Consider the following 18,230-nt stretch of genomic DNA (forward strand, 5'->3'; position numbering starts at 1 on the left):
CCCTAAACCCTAAAACACTCCCCCAGCACAACTCCCTACATTACCCAAACACCACTGCACTACCCTAAACCCAAAATCTACCCCCAGCATGACCCCCTACACTACCCAAACACCACTGCACTACCCTAAACCCTAAAACACGACCCCCTACACTACACAAACACCGCTGCACTACCCTAAACCCTAAAACACTACCACCAGAACGACCCATACACTACACAAACACCACTGCACTACCCTAAACCCTAACGCACTCCCCCAGCACGACTCCCTACACTACCCAAACACCACTGCACTACCTGAAACCCTAAAACACTAACCCCCAGCACGACCCCCTAAACTACCCAAACATCACTGCACTACCCTAAACCCTAAAACATAAACCCAGCACGACCCCCTATACTACCCAAACACCACCGCACTACCCTAAACCCAAACTCTACCCTCAGCACTTCCCCCTACACTAACCAAACACAACTGCACTACCCTAAACCCTAAAACACGACCCCCTACACTACACAAACACCGCTGCACTACCCTAAACCCTAAAACACTACTCCCAGGAGTGCCCCCTATACTACCCAAACACCATTGCACTACCCTAAACCCTAAAACACTACCCCCAGCACGACCCCCTACACTACCCAAACACCACTGCACTTCCCCAAACACTAAAACCCTACCCCCAGCACGATTCCCTACACTACCCAAACACCACTGCACTACCCTAAACCCTAAATCTACCCCAGCACGACCCCCTACACTACCCAAACACCACTGCACTACCCTAAACCCTAAATCTACCCTCGGCACGACCCCCTACACGACCCAAACACCACTGCACTACCCTAAACCCTAAAACACTTCTCCCAGCTAGTACCCCCTATACTACCCAAACACCACTGCACTACCCTTAACCCTAAAACACTACCCCCTACACTGCACAAACACCACTGCACTACCCTAAACCCTAAAACACTACCCCCAGCACGACCCCCTACATTACCCAAACACCACTGCACTACCCTAAACCCTAAAACACTACCCCTAGCAGTGCCACCTATAGTACCCAAACACCACTGCACTACCCTAAACACTAAAACACTACCCCCAGGAGTACCCCCTACACTACGCAAACACCATTGCATTACCCTAAACCCAAAATCTACCCCCCGCACGACCCTCTACACTACCCAAACACCACTGCACTACCCTAAACCCAAAATCTACCCCCAGCACGACCCCCTACACTACCCAAACACCACTGCACTACCCTAAACCCTAAAACACTCCCCCAGCACAACTACCTACATTACCCAAACACTACTGCACTACCCTAAACCCAAAATCTACCCCCAGCACGACCCCCTACACTACCCAAACACCACTGCACCAGCCTAAACCCTAAAACACTACCCCAAGAAGTACCCCCTACACTACCCAAACACCATTGCACTACCCTAAACCGTAAATCTACCCTCAGCATGACCCCCTACACTACCCAAACACAACTGCACTACCCTAAACTCTAAAACACTATCCCCAGCACGACCCCCTACACTACCCAAACACCACTGCACTACCATAAACCCTAAAACACTACCCCCACACGGCCCCTACACTACACAAACACCAATGCACTACCCTAAACCCTAAAACACTACCCCCTACACTGCACAAACACCACTGCACTGCCCTAAACCCCAAAACACTACCCCCAGCACGACCCCCTACACTACCCAAAACAACACTGAACTAGCCTAAACCCTAAAACACTACCCCAAGCAGTACCCCGACTCTACCCAAAAAACACTGCAGTCACCTAAACCACTACCCCAGCACGACCCCCTACACTACACATACACCACTGCACTACCCTAAACCCTAAGACACTACCCCCAGTACGACCCCCTACACTACCCAAACACCACTGCACTACCCTAAACCCTAAAGCACTCCCCCCAGCACAACTCCCTACATTACCCAAACACCACTGCACTACCCTAAACCCAAACTCTACCCCCAGCACGACCCCCTACACTACCCAAACACCACTGCACTACCCTAAACCCAAAATCTACCCTCAGCACTTCCCCCTACACTAACCAAGCACAACTGCATTACCCTAAACCCTAAAACACTACCCCGAGCACGACCCCTACACTACCCAAACACCACTGCACTACCATAAACCCTAAAACACTACCCCTGCACAACCCCCTACACTACCCAAAGACCACTGCACTACCCTAAACCACGACCCCCTACACTACAGAAACACCGCTGCACTACCCTAAACCCTAAAACACTACCCCTAGCATGACCCCGTACACTACAAAAACACAACTGCACTACCCTAAACCCCAAAATGCTACCCCTGCACTGCACAAACACTACTGCACTACCCTAAACCCTAAAACACTACCCCCAGCACGACCCCTACACTACCCAAACACCACTGCACCAGCCTAAACCCTAAAACAATACCCCAAGAAGTACCCCCTACACTACCCAAACACCATTGCACTACCCTAAACCCTAAATCTACCCTCAGCATGAACCCCTACACTACCCAAACACAACTGCACTACCATAAACCCTAAAACACTACCCCCACACGGCCCCCTACACTACCCAAAGACCACTGCACTACCCTAAACCCTAAAACACGACCACCTCCACTACACAAACACCGCTGCACTACCCTAAACCTTAAAACACTACCCCCAGCACGACCCCGTACACTACACAAACACCAATGCACTACCCTAAACCCTAAAACACTACCCCTACACTGCACAAACACCACTGCACTGCCCTAAACCCTAAAACACTACCCCCAGCACGACCCACTACACTACTCAAACACCACTGCACTACCATAAACCCTAAAACACTACCCCCACACGGCCCCCTACACTACCCAAAGACCACTGCACTACCCTAAACCCTAAAACACGACCACCTCCACTACACAAACACCGCTGCACTACCCTAAACCCTAAAGCACTACCCCCAGCACAACTCCCTACATTACCCAAAGACCACTGCACTACCCTAAACCCAAATTCTACCCCCAGCACGACCCCCTACACTACCCAAACACCACTGCACTACCCTAAACCCAAAATCTACCCTCAGCACTTCCCCCTACACAAACCAAGCACAACTGCATTACCCTAAACCCTAAAACACTACCCCCAGCACGACCCCCTACACTACCCAAATACCACTGCACCAGCCTAAACCCTAAAACACTACCCCAAGAAGTACCCCCTACACTACCCAAGCACCATTGCACTACCCTAAACCCTAAATCTACCCTCAGCATGAACCCCTACACTACCCAAACACAACTGCACTACCCTAAACTCTAAAACACTACCACAGCACAACCCCCTACACTACCCAAACACCACTGCACTACCATAAACCCTAAAACACTACCCCCACACGGCCCCCTACATTACCCAAAGACCACTGCACTACCCTAAACCCTAAAACACGACCACCTCCACTACACAAACACCGCTGCACTACCCTAAACCTTAAAACACTACCCCCAGCACGACCCCGTACACTACACAAACACCAATGCACTACCCTAAACCCTAAAACACTACCCCCTACACTGCACAAACACCACTGCACTGCCCTAAACCCTAAAACACTACCCCCAACACAACCCCCTACACTACCCAAAACACCACTGTACTAGCCTAAACCCTAAAACACTACCCCAAGCAGTACCCCGACACTACCCAAAAAACACTGCAGTCACCTAAACCACTACCCCAGCACGACCCCCTACACTACACATACACCACTGCACTACCCTAAACCCTAACACACTACCCCCAGTACGACCCCCTACACTACCCAAACACCACTGCACTACCCTAAACCCTAAAGCACTCCCCCCAGCACAACTCCCTACATTAACCAAACATCACTGCACTACCCTAAACCCACACTCTACCCCCAGCACGACCCCCTACACTACCCAAACACCACTGCACTACCCTAAACCCAAAATCTACCCTCAGCACTTCCCCCTACACAAACCAAGCACAACTGCATTACCCTAAACCCTAAAACACTACCCCCAGCACGACCCCTACACTACCCAAACACCACTGCACTACCATAAACCCTAAAACACTACGCCCACGCAAACCCCTACACTACCCAAAGACCACTGCACTACCCTAAACCCTAAAACACAACCCCTACACTACACAAACACCGCTGCACTACCCTAAACCCTAAAACACTACCCTCAGCATGACCCCGTACACTACACAAACACCACTGCACTACCCTAAACCCTAAAACGCTACCCCCAGCACGACCCCCTACACCACCCAAACACCACTGCACCAGCCTAAACCCTAAAACACTACACCAAGAAGTACCCCCTACACTACCCAAACACCATTGCACTACCCTAAACCCTAAATCTACCCTCAGCATGACTGCCTACACTACCCAAACACAACTGCACTACCCTAAACTCTAAAACACTACCCCCAGCACGACCCCCTACACTATCCGAACACCACTGCACTACCATAAACCCTAAAACACTACCCCCACATGGCCCCCTACACTACCCAAAGACCACTGCACTACCTTAAACCCTAAAACACGACCACCTCCACTACACAAACACCGCTGCACTACCCTAAACCTTAAAACACTACCCCCAGCACGACCCCCTACACTACCCAAAACACCTGTGTACTAGCCTAAACCCTAAAACACTACCCCAAGCAGTACCCCGACACTACCCAAAAAACACCGCAGTCACCTAAACCACTACCCCAGCACGACCCCCTACACTACACATACACCACTGCACTGCCCTAAACCCTAAGACACTACCCCCAGCACGACCCCCTACACTACCCAAACACCACTGCACTACCCTAAACCCTAAAGCACTCCCCCAGCACAACTCCCTACATTACCCAAACACCACTGCACTACCCTAAACCCAAAATCTACCCCCAGCACGACCCCCTACACTACCCAAACACCACTGCACTACCCTAAACCCAAAATCTACCCTCAGCACTTCCCCCTACACTAGCCAAGCACAACTGCATTACCCTAAACCCTAAAACACTACCCCCAGCACGACCCCCTACACTACCCAAACACCACTGCACTACCATGAACACTAAAACACTACCCCCGCACAACCCCCTACACTACCCAAAAACCACTGCACTACCCTAAACCCTAAAACACGACCCCCTACACTACACAAACACCGCTGCACTACCCTAAACCCTAATGCACTACCCCCAGCACAGCCCGTACACTACACAAACACCACTGCACTACCCTAAACCCTAAAACACTACCCACTACACTGCACAAACACCACTGCATTACCCTAAACCCTAAAACACTAACCTCAGCATGACCCCCTATATCACCCAAACACCACTGCACTACCCTAAACCCTAAAACACTACCCCCAGCAGTGCCACCTATACTACCCAAACACCACTGCACTACCCTAAACCCTAAAACACTACCCCCAGGAGTACCCCCTACACTACACAAACACCAATGCACTACCCTAAACCCTAAAGCACTACCCCCTACACTGCACAAACACCACTGCACTACCTTAAACCCTAAAACACTACCCCCAGAACGACCCCCTACACTACCCAAAACACCACTGTACTAGCCTAAACCCTAACACACTACCCCAAGCAGTACCCAACACTACCCAAAAAACACTGCAGTCACCTAAACTACTACCCAGCACGACCCCCTACACTACACATACACCACTGCACTACCCTAAAGCACTCCCCCAGCACAACTCCCTACATTACCCAAACACCACTGCACTACCCTAAGCCCACAATCTACCCACAGCACGACCCCCTACACTACCCAAACACCACTGCACTACCCTAAACCCAATATCTACCCTCAGCACTTCCCCCTACACTGAGCAAGCACAACTGCATTACCCTAAACCCTAAAACACTACCCCCAGCACGACCCCCTACACTAACCAAACACCACTGCACTACCATGAACACTAAAACACTACCCCCGCACAACCCCCTACACTACCCAAAAACCACTGCACTACCCTAATCCCTAAAACACGACCCCCTACACTACACAAACACCGCTGCACTACCCTAAACCCTAAAACACTACCCCCAGCACAGCCTGTACACTACACAAACACCACTGCACTACCCTAAACCCTAAAACACTACCCCCTACACTGCACAAACACCACTGCCCTACCCTAAACCCTAAAACACTACCCCCAGCATGACCCCCTACATTACCCAAACACCACTGCACCACCCTAAACCCTAAAACACTACCCCCAGCAGTGCCACCTATACTAAGCAAACACCACTGCACTACCCTAAACCCTAAAACACTACCCCCAGGAGTACCCCCTACACTACATAAACACCATTGCACTACCCTAAACCCTAAAACACTACCCCCAGCAGTACCCCTACACTACCCAAAAAACACTGCACTCCCCTAAACACTAAACCACTTCCCCAGCACGGCCCCCTACACTACACAAACACCACTGCACTACCCTAAACCCTAAGACACTACCCCCAGCACGACCCCCTACACTACCCAAACACCACTGCACTACCCTAAACCCTAAAGCACTCCCCCCAGCACGACTCTCTACACTACCGAAACACCACTGCACTACCCTAAACCCAAAATCTACCCCCAACAAGACCCCCTACACTACCCAAACACCACTGCACTACCCTAAACCCAAAATCTACCCCCAGCACGACCCCCTACACTACCCAAACACCACTTCACTACCCTAAACCCTAAATCTACCCTCAGCATGACCCCCTACACTACCCAAACACAACTGCACTACCCTAATCCCTAAAACACTACCCCCAGCACGACCCCTACACTACCCAAACACCACTGCACTACCATAAACCCTACAACACTACCCCTGCACGACCCCCTACACTACCCAAAGACCACTGCACTACCCTAAACCCTAAAACACTACCCCCAGCATGACCCCGTACACTACACAAATACCACTGCACTACCCTAAACCCTAAAACACTACCCCTACACTGCACAAACACCACTGCACTACCCTAAACCCTAAAACACTACCTCCAGCACGACCCCCTACACTACCCAAACACCACTGCACCAGCCTAAACCCTAAAACACTACCCCCTACACTACCCAAACACCATTGCACTACCCTAAACCCTAAATCTACCCTCAGCATGACCCCTTACACTACCCAAACACAACTGCACTACCCTAAACTCTAAAACACTATCCCCATCATGACCCCCTACACTACCCAAACACCAGTGCACTACCATAAACCCTAAAACACTACCCCCACATGACCCCTACACTACCCAAAGACCACTGCACTACCCTAAACCCTAAAACACGACCCCCTCCACTACACAAAAACCGCTGCACTACCCTAAACCTTAAAACACTACCCCCAGCACGACCCCGTACACTACACAAACACCAATGCACTACCCTAAACCCTAAAACACTACCCCCTACACTGCACAAACACCACTGCACTACCCTAAACCCTAAAACACTACCCCAGCACGACCCCCTACATTACCCATACACCACAGCATTAGCCTAAACCCTAAAACAATACCCCCAGCACGACCCCCTACACTGCCCGAACACCACTGCACTGCCCTAAACCATAAAACACCACCCAAGCACGATCCCCTACACTGTCGAACACCACTGCATTGCCCTAAACCCTAAAACACCACCCCCAGCACGTCCCCTACACTACACAAACACCACTGCACTACCCTAAACCCTAAAACACTACCCCCTACACTGCACAAACACCACTGCACTACCCTAAACCCTAAAACACCACCCCCAGCACGACCCCTACACTACCTAAACACCACTGCACTACCTTAAACCCTAAAACACTAACCCCCAGCACGACCCCCTAAACAACCCAAACATCACTGCACTACCCTAAACCCTAAAACATACCCCCAGCACAACCCCCTACACTACCCAAACACCACTGCACTACCCTAAGCCCAAAATCTACCCTCAGCACTTCCCCCTACACTAACCAAACACAACTGCACTACCCTAAACCCTAAAACACTCCCCCAGCACAACTCCCTACAATACCCAAACACCACTGCACTACCCTAAACCCAAAATCTACCCCCAACACGACCCCCTACACTACCCAAACACCACTGCACTACCCTGAACCCTAAAACACGACCCCCTACACTACACAAACACCGCTGCACAACCCTAAACCCTAAAACACTACCACCAGCACGACCCGTACACTACACAAACACCACTGCACTACCCTAACACACTCCCCCAGCACGACTCCCTACACTACCCAAACACCACTGCACTACCCTAAACCCTAACGCACTCCCCCAGTACGACTCCCTACACTACCCAAACACCACTGCACTACCTTAAACCCTAAAACACTAATCCCCAGCACGACCCCCTAAACTACCCAAACATCACTGCACTACCCTAAACCCTAAAACATACCCCCAGCACGACCCCCTACATTACCCAAACACCACTGCACTACCCTAAACCCAAAATCTACCATCAGCACTTTCCCCTACACTAACCAAACACAACTGCACTACCCTAAACCCTAAAACACAACCCCCTACACTAAACAAACACCGCTGCACTACCCTAAAGCCTAAAACACTACCCCCAGGAGTACCCCCTATACTACCCAAACACCATTGCACTACCCTAAACCCTAAAACACTACCCCAGCACGACCCCCTACACTACCCAATCACCACTGCACTACCCTAAACACTTAAAAACTACCCCCAGCACGATCCATACACTACCCAAACACCACTGCACTACCCTAAACCCTAAATCTACCCTAGCACGACCCCCTACACTACCCAAACACCACTGCACTACCCTAAACCCTAAATCTACCCTCGGCACGACCCCCTACACTACCCAAACACCACTGCACTACCATAAACCCTAAAACACTACTCCCAGCCAGTACCCCCTATATTACCCAAACACCACTGCACTACCCTTAACCCTAAAACACTACCCCCTACACTGCACAAACAACACTGCACTACCCTAAACCCTAAAACACTACCCCAGCACGACCCCCTACAATACCCAAACACCACTGCACTACCCTAAACCCTAAAACACTACCCCAGCAGTGACACCTATACTACCCAAACACCACTGCACTACCCTAAACCCTAAAACACTACCCCCAGGAGTACCCCCTACACTACGCAAACACCATTGCATTACCCTAAACCCAAAATCTACCCCCAGCACGACCCTCTACACTACCCAAACACCCCTGCACTACCCTAAACCCAAAATCTACCCCCAGCACGACCCCCTACATTACCCAAACACCACTGCACTACCCTGAACCCTAAAACACTCCCCCAGCACAACTCCCTACATTACCCAAACACTACTGCACTACCCTAAACCCAAAATCTACCCCCAGCACGACCCCCTACACTACCCAAACACCACTGCACCAGCCTAAACCCTAAAACACTACCCCAAGAAGTACCCCCTACGCTACCCAAACACCATTGCACTACCCTAAACCCTAAATCTACCATCAGCATGAGTCCCTACACTACCCAAACACAACTGCACTACCTTAAACTCTAAAACACTACCCCCAGCACAACCCCCTATACTACCCAAACACCACTGCACTACCATAAACCCTAAAACACTACCCCCACACGACCCCCTACACTAACCAAAGACCACTGCACTACCCTAAACTAACCAAAGACCACTGCACTACCCTAAACCCTAAAACACGACCACCACCACTACACAAACACCGCTGCACTACCCTAAACCTTAAAACACTACCCCCAGCACAACCCCGTACACTACACAAACACCAATGCACTACCCTTAACCCTAAAACACTACCCCCTACACTGCACAAACACCACTGCACTACCCTAAACCCTAAAACACTACCCCCAGCACGACCCCCTACACTACCCAAAACACCACTGTACTAGCCTAAACTCTAAAACACTACCCCAAGCAGTACCCCGACACTACCCAAAAACACTGCAGTCACCTAAACCACTACCCCAGCACGACCCCCTACACTACACATACACCACTGCACTACCCTAAACCCTAAAGCACTCCCCCAGCACAACTCCCTACATTACCCAAACACCACTGCACTACCCTAAACCCAAAATCTACCCCCAGCACGACCCCCTACACTACCCAAACACCACTGCACTACCCTAAACCCAAAATCTACCTTCAGCACTTTCCCCTACACTAACCAAGCACAACTGCATTACCCTAAACCCTAAAACACTATCCCCAGCACGACCCACTACACTACCCAAACACCACTACAATACCATGAACACTAAAACACTACCCCCGCACAACCCCCTACACTACCCAAACACAACTCCACTGCCCTAAACCCTAAAACACAACCCCCTACACTACACAAACACCGCTGCACTACCCTAAACCCTAAAACACTACCACCAGCACGACCCGTACACTACACAAACACCACTGCACTACCCTAAACCCTAACGCACTCCCCCAGCACGACTCCCTACACTACCCTAACACCACTGCACTACCTTAAACCCTAAAACACTAACCCCCAGCACGACCCCCTAAACTACCCAAACATCACTGCACTACCCTAAACCCTAAAACATACCCCCAGAACGAGCCCCTACACTACCCAAACACCACTGCACTACCCTAAACCCAAAATCTACCATCAGCACTTCCCCCTACAATAATCAAACACAACTGCACTACCCTAAACCCTAAAACACGACCCCCTACACTACACAAACACCGCTGCACTACCCTAAACCCTAAAACACTACCCCCAGGAGTACCCCCTATACTACCCAAACACCATTGCACTACCCAAAACCCTAAAACACTACCCCCAGCACGGCCCCCTACACTACCCAAACACCACTGCACTACTCTAAACACTAAAACACTACCCCCAGCACGATTCCCTACACTACCCAAACACCACTGCACTACCCTAAACCCTAAATCTACCCCAGCACGACCCTCTACACTACCCAAACACCCCTGCACTACCCTAAACCCAAAATCTACCCCCAGCACGACCCCCTACATTACCCAAACACCACTGCACTACCCTGAACCCTAAAACACTCCCCCAGCACAACTCCCTACATTACCCAAACACTACTGCACTACCCTAAACCAAAAATCTACCCCCAGCACGACCCCCTACACTACCCAAACACCACTGCACCAGCCTAAACCCTAAAACACTACCCCAAGAAGTACCCCCTACACTACCCAGACACCATTGCACTACCGTAAACCCTAAATCTACCCTCAACATGAGTCCCTACACTACCCAAACACAACTGCACTACCTTAAACTCTAAAACACTACCCCCAGCACAACCCCCTACACTACCCAAACACCACTGCACTACCATAAACCCTAAAACACTACCCCCACACGACCCCCTACACTAACCAAAGACCACTGCACTACCCTAAACCCTAAAACACGACCACCACCACTACACAAACACCGCTGCACTACCCTAAACCTTAAAACACTACCCCCAGCACAACCCCGTACACTACACAAACACCAATGTACTACCCTTAACCCTAAAACACTACCCCCTACACTGCACAAACACCACTGCACTACCCTAAACCCTAAAACACGACCCCCTACACTACCCAAAACACCACTGTACTAGCCTAAACCCTAAAACACTACCCCAAGCAGTACCCAGACACTACCCAAAAACACTGCAGTCACCTAAACCACTACCCCAGCACAACCCCCTACACTACCCAAACACCACTGCACTACCCTAAACCCAAAATCTACCCTCAGCACTTTCCCCTACACTAACCAAGCACAACTGCATTACCCTAAACCCTAAAACACTACCCCCAGCACGACCCACTACACTACCCAAACACCACTACACTACCATGAACACTAAAACACTACCCCCGCACAACCCCCTACACTACCCAAACACCACTCCACTACCCTAAACCCTAAAACACGACCCCCTACACTACACAAACACCGCTGCACTACCCTAAACCCTAAAACACTACCACCAGCACGACCCGTACACTACACAAACACCACTGCACTACCCTAAACCCTAACGCACTCCCCCAGCACGACTCCCTACACTACCCAAACACCACTGCACTACCTTAAACCCTAAAACACTAACCCCCAGCACGACCCCCTAAACTACCCAAACATCACTGCACTACCCTAAACCCTAAAACATACCCCCAGAACGAGCCCCTACACTACCCAAACACCACTGCACTACCCTAAACCCAAAATCTACCATCAGCACTTCCCCCTACACTGACCAAACACAACTGCACTACCCTAAACCCTAAAACACAACCCCCTACACTACACAAACACAGCTGCACTACCCTAAAGCCTAAAACACTACCCCCAGGAGTACCCCCTATACTACCCAAACACCATTGCACTACCCTAAACCCTAAAACACTACCCCAGCACGACCCCCTACACTACCCAAACACCACTGCACTACTCTAAACACTAAAACACTACCCCCAGCACGATTCCCTACACTACCCAAACACCACTGCACTACCCTAAACCCTAAATCTACCCTAGCACGACCCCCTACACTACCCAAACACCACTGCACTACCCTACACCCTAAATCTACCCTCGGCACGACCCCCTACACTACCCAAACACCACTGCACTACCCTTAACCCTAAAACACTACCCCTACACTGCACAAACAACACTGCACTACCCTAAACCCTAAAACACTACCCCCAGCACGACCCCCTACAATACCCAAACACCACTGCACTACCCTAAACCCTAAAACACTACCCCAGCAGTGCCACCTATACTACCCAAACACCACTGCACTACCCTAAACCCTAAAACACTACCCCCAGGAGTACCCCCTACACTACGCAAACACCATTGCATTAACCTAAACCCAAAATATACCCCCAGCACGACTCTCTACACTACCCAAACACTACTGTACTACCCTAAACCCAAAATCTACTCCCAGCACGACCCCCTACGCTACCCAAACACCACTGCACCAGCCTAAACCCTAAAACACTACCCCAAGAAGTACCCCCTACACTACCCAAACACCATTGCACTACCCTAAACCCTAAATCTACCCTCAGCATGAGTCCCTACACTACCCAAACACAACTGCACTACCTTAAACTCTAAAACACTACCCCCAGCACAACCCCCTACACTACCCAAACACCACTGCACTACCAAAAACCCTAAAACACTACCCCCACACGACCCCCTACACTAACCAAAGACCTCTGCACTACCCTAAACCCTAAAACACGACCACCACCACTACACAAACACCGCTGCACAACCCTAAACCTTAAAACACTACCCCCAGCACAACCCCGTACACTACACAAACACCAATGCACTACCCTTAACCCTAAAACACTACCCCCTACACTGCACAAACACCACTGCACTACCCTAAACCCTAAAACACTACCCCCAGCACGACCCCCTACACTACCCAAAACACCACTGTACTAGCCTAAACCCTAAAACACTACCCCAAGCAGTACCCCGACACTACCCAAAAACACTGCAGTCACCTAAACCACTACCCCAGCACGACCCCCTACACTACACATACACCACTGCACTACCCTAAACCCTAAAGCACTCCCCCCAGCACAACTCCCTACATTACCCAAACACCACTGCACTACCCTAAACCCAAATCTACCCCCAGCACGACCCCCTACACTACCCAAACACCACTGCACTACCCTAAACCCAAAATCTACCCTCAGCACTTTCCCCTACACTAACCAAGCACAACTGCATTACCCTAAACCCTAAAACACTACCCCAGCACGACCCACTACACTACCCAAACACCACTACACTACCATGAACACTAAAACACTACCCCCGCACAACCCCCTACACTACCCAAACACCACTCCACTACCCTAAACCCTAAAACACGACCCCCTACACTACACAAACACCGCTGCACTACCCTAAACCCTAAAACACTACCACCAGCACGACCCGTACACTACACAAACACCACTGCACTACCCTAAACCCTAACGCACTCCCCCAGCACGACTCCCTACACTACCCAAACACCACTGCATTAACCTAAACCCAAAATATACCCCCAGCACGACTCTCTACACTACCCAAACACTACTGCACTACCCTAAACCCAAAATCTACCCCCAGCACGACCCCCTACACTACCCAAACACCACTGCACCAGCCTAAACCCTAAAACACTACCCCAAGAAGTACCCCCTACACTACCCAAACACCATTGCACTACCCTAAACCCTAAATCTACCCTCAGCATGAGTCCCTACACTACCCAAACACAACTGCACTACCTTAAACTCTAAAACACTTCCCCCAGCACAACCCCCTACACTACCCAAACACCACTGCACTACCAAAAACCCTAAAACAGTACCCCCACACGACCCCCTACACTAACCAAAGACCACTGCACTACCCTAAACCCTAAAACACGACCACCACCACTACACAAACACCGCTGCACAACCCTAAACCTTAAAACACTACCCCCAGCACAACCCCGTACACTACATAAACACCAATGCACTACCCTTAACCCTAAAACACTACCCCCTACACTGCACAAACACCACTGCACTACCCTAAACCCTAAAACACTACCCTCAGCACGACCCCCTACACTACCCAAAACACCACTGTACTAGCCTAAACCCTAAAACACTACCCCAAGCAGTACCCCGACACTACCCAAAAACACTGCAGTCACCTAAACCACTACCCCAGTACGACCCCCTACACTACACATACACCACTGCACTACCCTAAACCCTAAAGCACTCCCCCCAGCACAACTCCCTACATTACCCAAACACCACTGCACTACCCTAAACCCAAATCTACCCCCAGCACGACCCCCTACACTACCCAAACACCACTGCACTACCCTAAACCCAAAATCTACCCTCAGCACTTTCCCCTACACTAACCAAGCACAACTGCATTACCCTAAACCCTAAAACACTACCCCAGCACGACCCACTACACTACCCAAACACCACTACACTACCATGAACACTAAAACACTACCCCCGCACAACCCCCTACACTACCCAAACACCACTCCACTACCCTAAACCCTAAAACACGACCCCCTACACTACACAAACACCGCTGCACTACCCTAAACCTTAAAACACTACCACCAGCACGACCCGTACACTACACAAACACCACTGCACTACCCTAAACCCTAACGCACTCCCCCAGCACGACTCCCTACACTACCCAAACACCACTGCACTACCTTAAACCCTAAAACACTAACCCCCAGCACGACCCCCTAAACTACCCAAACATCACTGCACTACCCTAAACCCTAAAACATACCCCCAGAACGAGCCCCTACACTACCCAAACACCACTGCACTACCCTAAACCCAAAATCTACCATCAGCACTTCCCCCTACACTAACCAAACACAACTGCACTACCCTAAACCCTAAAACACGACCCCCTACACTACACAAACACCGCTGCACTACCCTAAACCCTAAAACACTACCCCCAGGAGTACCCCCTATACTACCCAAACACCATTGCACTACCCAAAACCCTAAAACACTACCCCCAGCACGGCCCCCTACACTACCCAAACACCACTGCGCTACTCTAAACACTAAAACACTACCCCCAGCACGATTCCCTACACTACCCAAACACCACTGCACTACCCTAAACCCTAAATCTACACCAGCACGACCCTCTACACTACCCAAACACCCCTGCACTGCCCTAAACCCAAAATCTACCCCCAGCACGACCCCCTACACTACCCAAACACCACTGCACCAGCCTAAACCCTAAAACACTACCCCAAGAAGTACCCCCTACACTACCCAAACACCATTGCACTACCCTAAACCCTAAATCTACCCTCAGCATGAGTCCCTACACTACCCAAACACAACTGCACTACCTTAAACTCTAAAACACTACCCCCAGCACAACCCCCTACACTACCCAAACACCACTGCACTACCATAAACCCTAAAACACTACCCCCACACGACCCCCTACACTAACCAAAGACCACTGCACTACCCTAAACCCTAAAACACGACCACCAACACTACACAAACACCACTGCACTACCCTAAACCTTAAAACACTACCCCCAGCACAACCCCGTACACTACACAAACACCAATGCACTACCCTTAACCCTAAAACACTACCCCTACACTGCACAAACACCACTGCACTACCCTAAACCCTAAAACACTACCCCCAGCACGACCCCCTACACTACCCAAAACACCACTGTACTAGCCTAAACCCTAAAACACTACCCCAAGCAGTACCCCGACACTACCCAAAAACACTGCAGTCACCTAAACCACTACCCCAGCACGACCCCCTACATTACCCAAACACCACTGCACTACCCTAAACCCAAAATCTACCCTCAACACTTTCCCCTACACTAACCAAGCACAACTGCATTACCCTAAACCCTAAAACACTACCCCCAGCACGACCCACTACACTACCCAAACACCACTACACTACCATGAACACTAAAACACTACCCCCGCACAACCCCCTACACTACCCAAACACCACTCCACTACCCTAAACCCTAAAACACGACCCCCTACACTACACAAACACCGCTGCACTACCCTAAAACACTACCACCAGCACGACCCGTACACTACACAAACACCACTGCACTACCCTAAACCCTAACGCACTCCCCCAGCACGACTCCCTACACTACCCAAACACCACTGCACTACCTTAAACCCTAAAACACTAACCCCCAGCACGACCCCCTAAACTACCCAAACATCACTGCACTACCCTAAACCCTAAAACATACCCCCAGAACGAGCCCCTACACTACCCAAACACCACTGCACTACCCTAAACCCAAAATCTACCATCAGCACTTCCCCCTACACTGACCAAACACAACTGCACTACCCTAAACTCTAAAACACGACCCCCTACACTACACAAACACCGCTGCACTACCCTAAACCCTAAAACACTACCCCCAGGCGTACCCCCTATACTACCCAAACACCATTGCACTACCCAAAACCCTAAAACACTACCCCCAGCATGGCCCCCTACACTACCCAAACAGCACTGCACTACTCTAAACACTAAAACACTACCCCCAGCACGATTCCCTACACTACCCAAACACCACTGCACTACCCTAAACCCTAAATCTACCCCAGCACGACCCCCTACACTACGCAAACACCACTGCACTACCCTAAACCCTAAATCTACCCTCGGCACGACCCCCTACACTACCCAAACACCACTGCACTACCCTAAACCCTAAAACACTACTCCCAGCCAGTACCCCCTATATTACCCAAACAACACTGCACTACCCTTAACCCTAAAACACTACCCCCTACACTGCACAAACACCACTGCACTACCCTAAACCCTAAAACACTACCCCCAGCACGACCCCCTACATTACCCAAACACCACTGCACTACCCTAAACCCTAAAACACTACCCCAGCAGTGCCACCTATACTACCCAAGCACCACTGCACTACCCTAAACCCTAAAACACTACCCCCAGGAGGACCCCCTGCACTACGCAAACACCATTTCATTACCCTATACCCAAAATCTACACCCAGCACGACCCTCTACACTACCCAAACACCCCTGCACTACCCTAAACCCAAAATCTACCCCCAGCACGACCCCCTACACTACCCAAACACCACTGCACTACCCTAAACCCTAAAACACTCCCCCAGCACAACTCCCTACATTACCCAAACACTACTGCACTACCCTAAACCCAAAATCTACCCCCAGCACGACCCCTACACTACCCAAACACCACTGCACCAGCCTAAACCCTAAAACACTACCCCAAGAAGTACCCCCTACACTACCCAAACACCATTGCACTACCCTAAACCCTAAATCTACCCTCAGCATGACTCCCTACACTACCCAAACAAAACTGCACTACCTTAAACTCT

The sequence above is a fragment of the Triturus cristatus genome, chromosome 1_1 (genome assembly GCF_964204655.1).
Source record: "Triturus cristatus chromosome 1_1, aTriCri1.1, whole genome shotgun sequence".
In the NCBI taxonomy this organism is placed as follows: domain Eukaryota; kingdom Metazoa; phylum Chordata; class Amphibia; order Caudata; family Salamandridae; genus Triturus; species Triturus cristatus.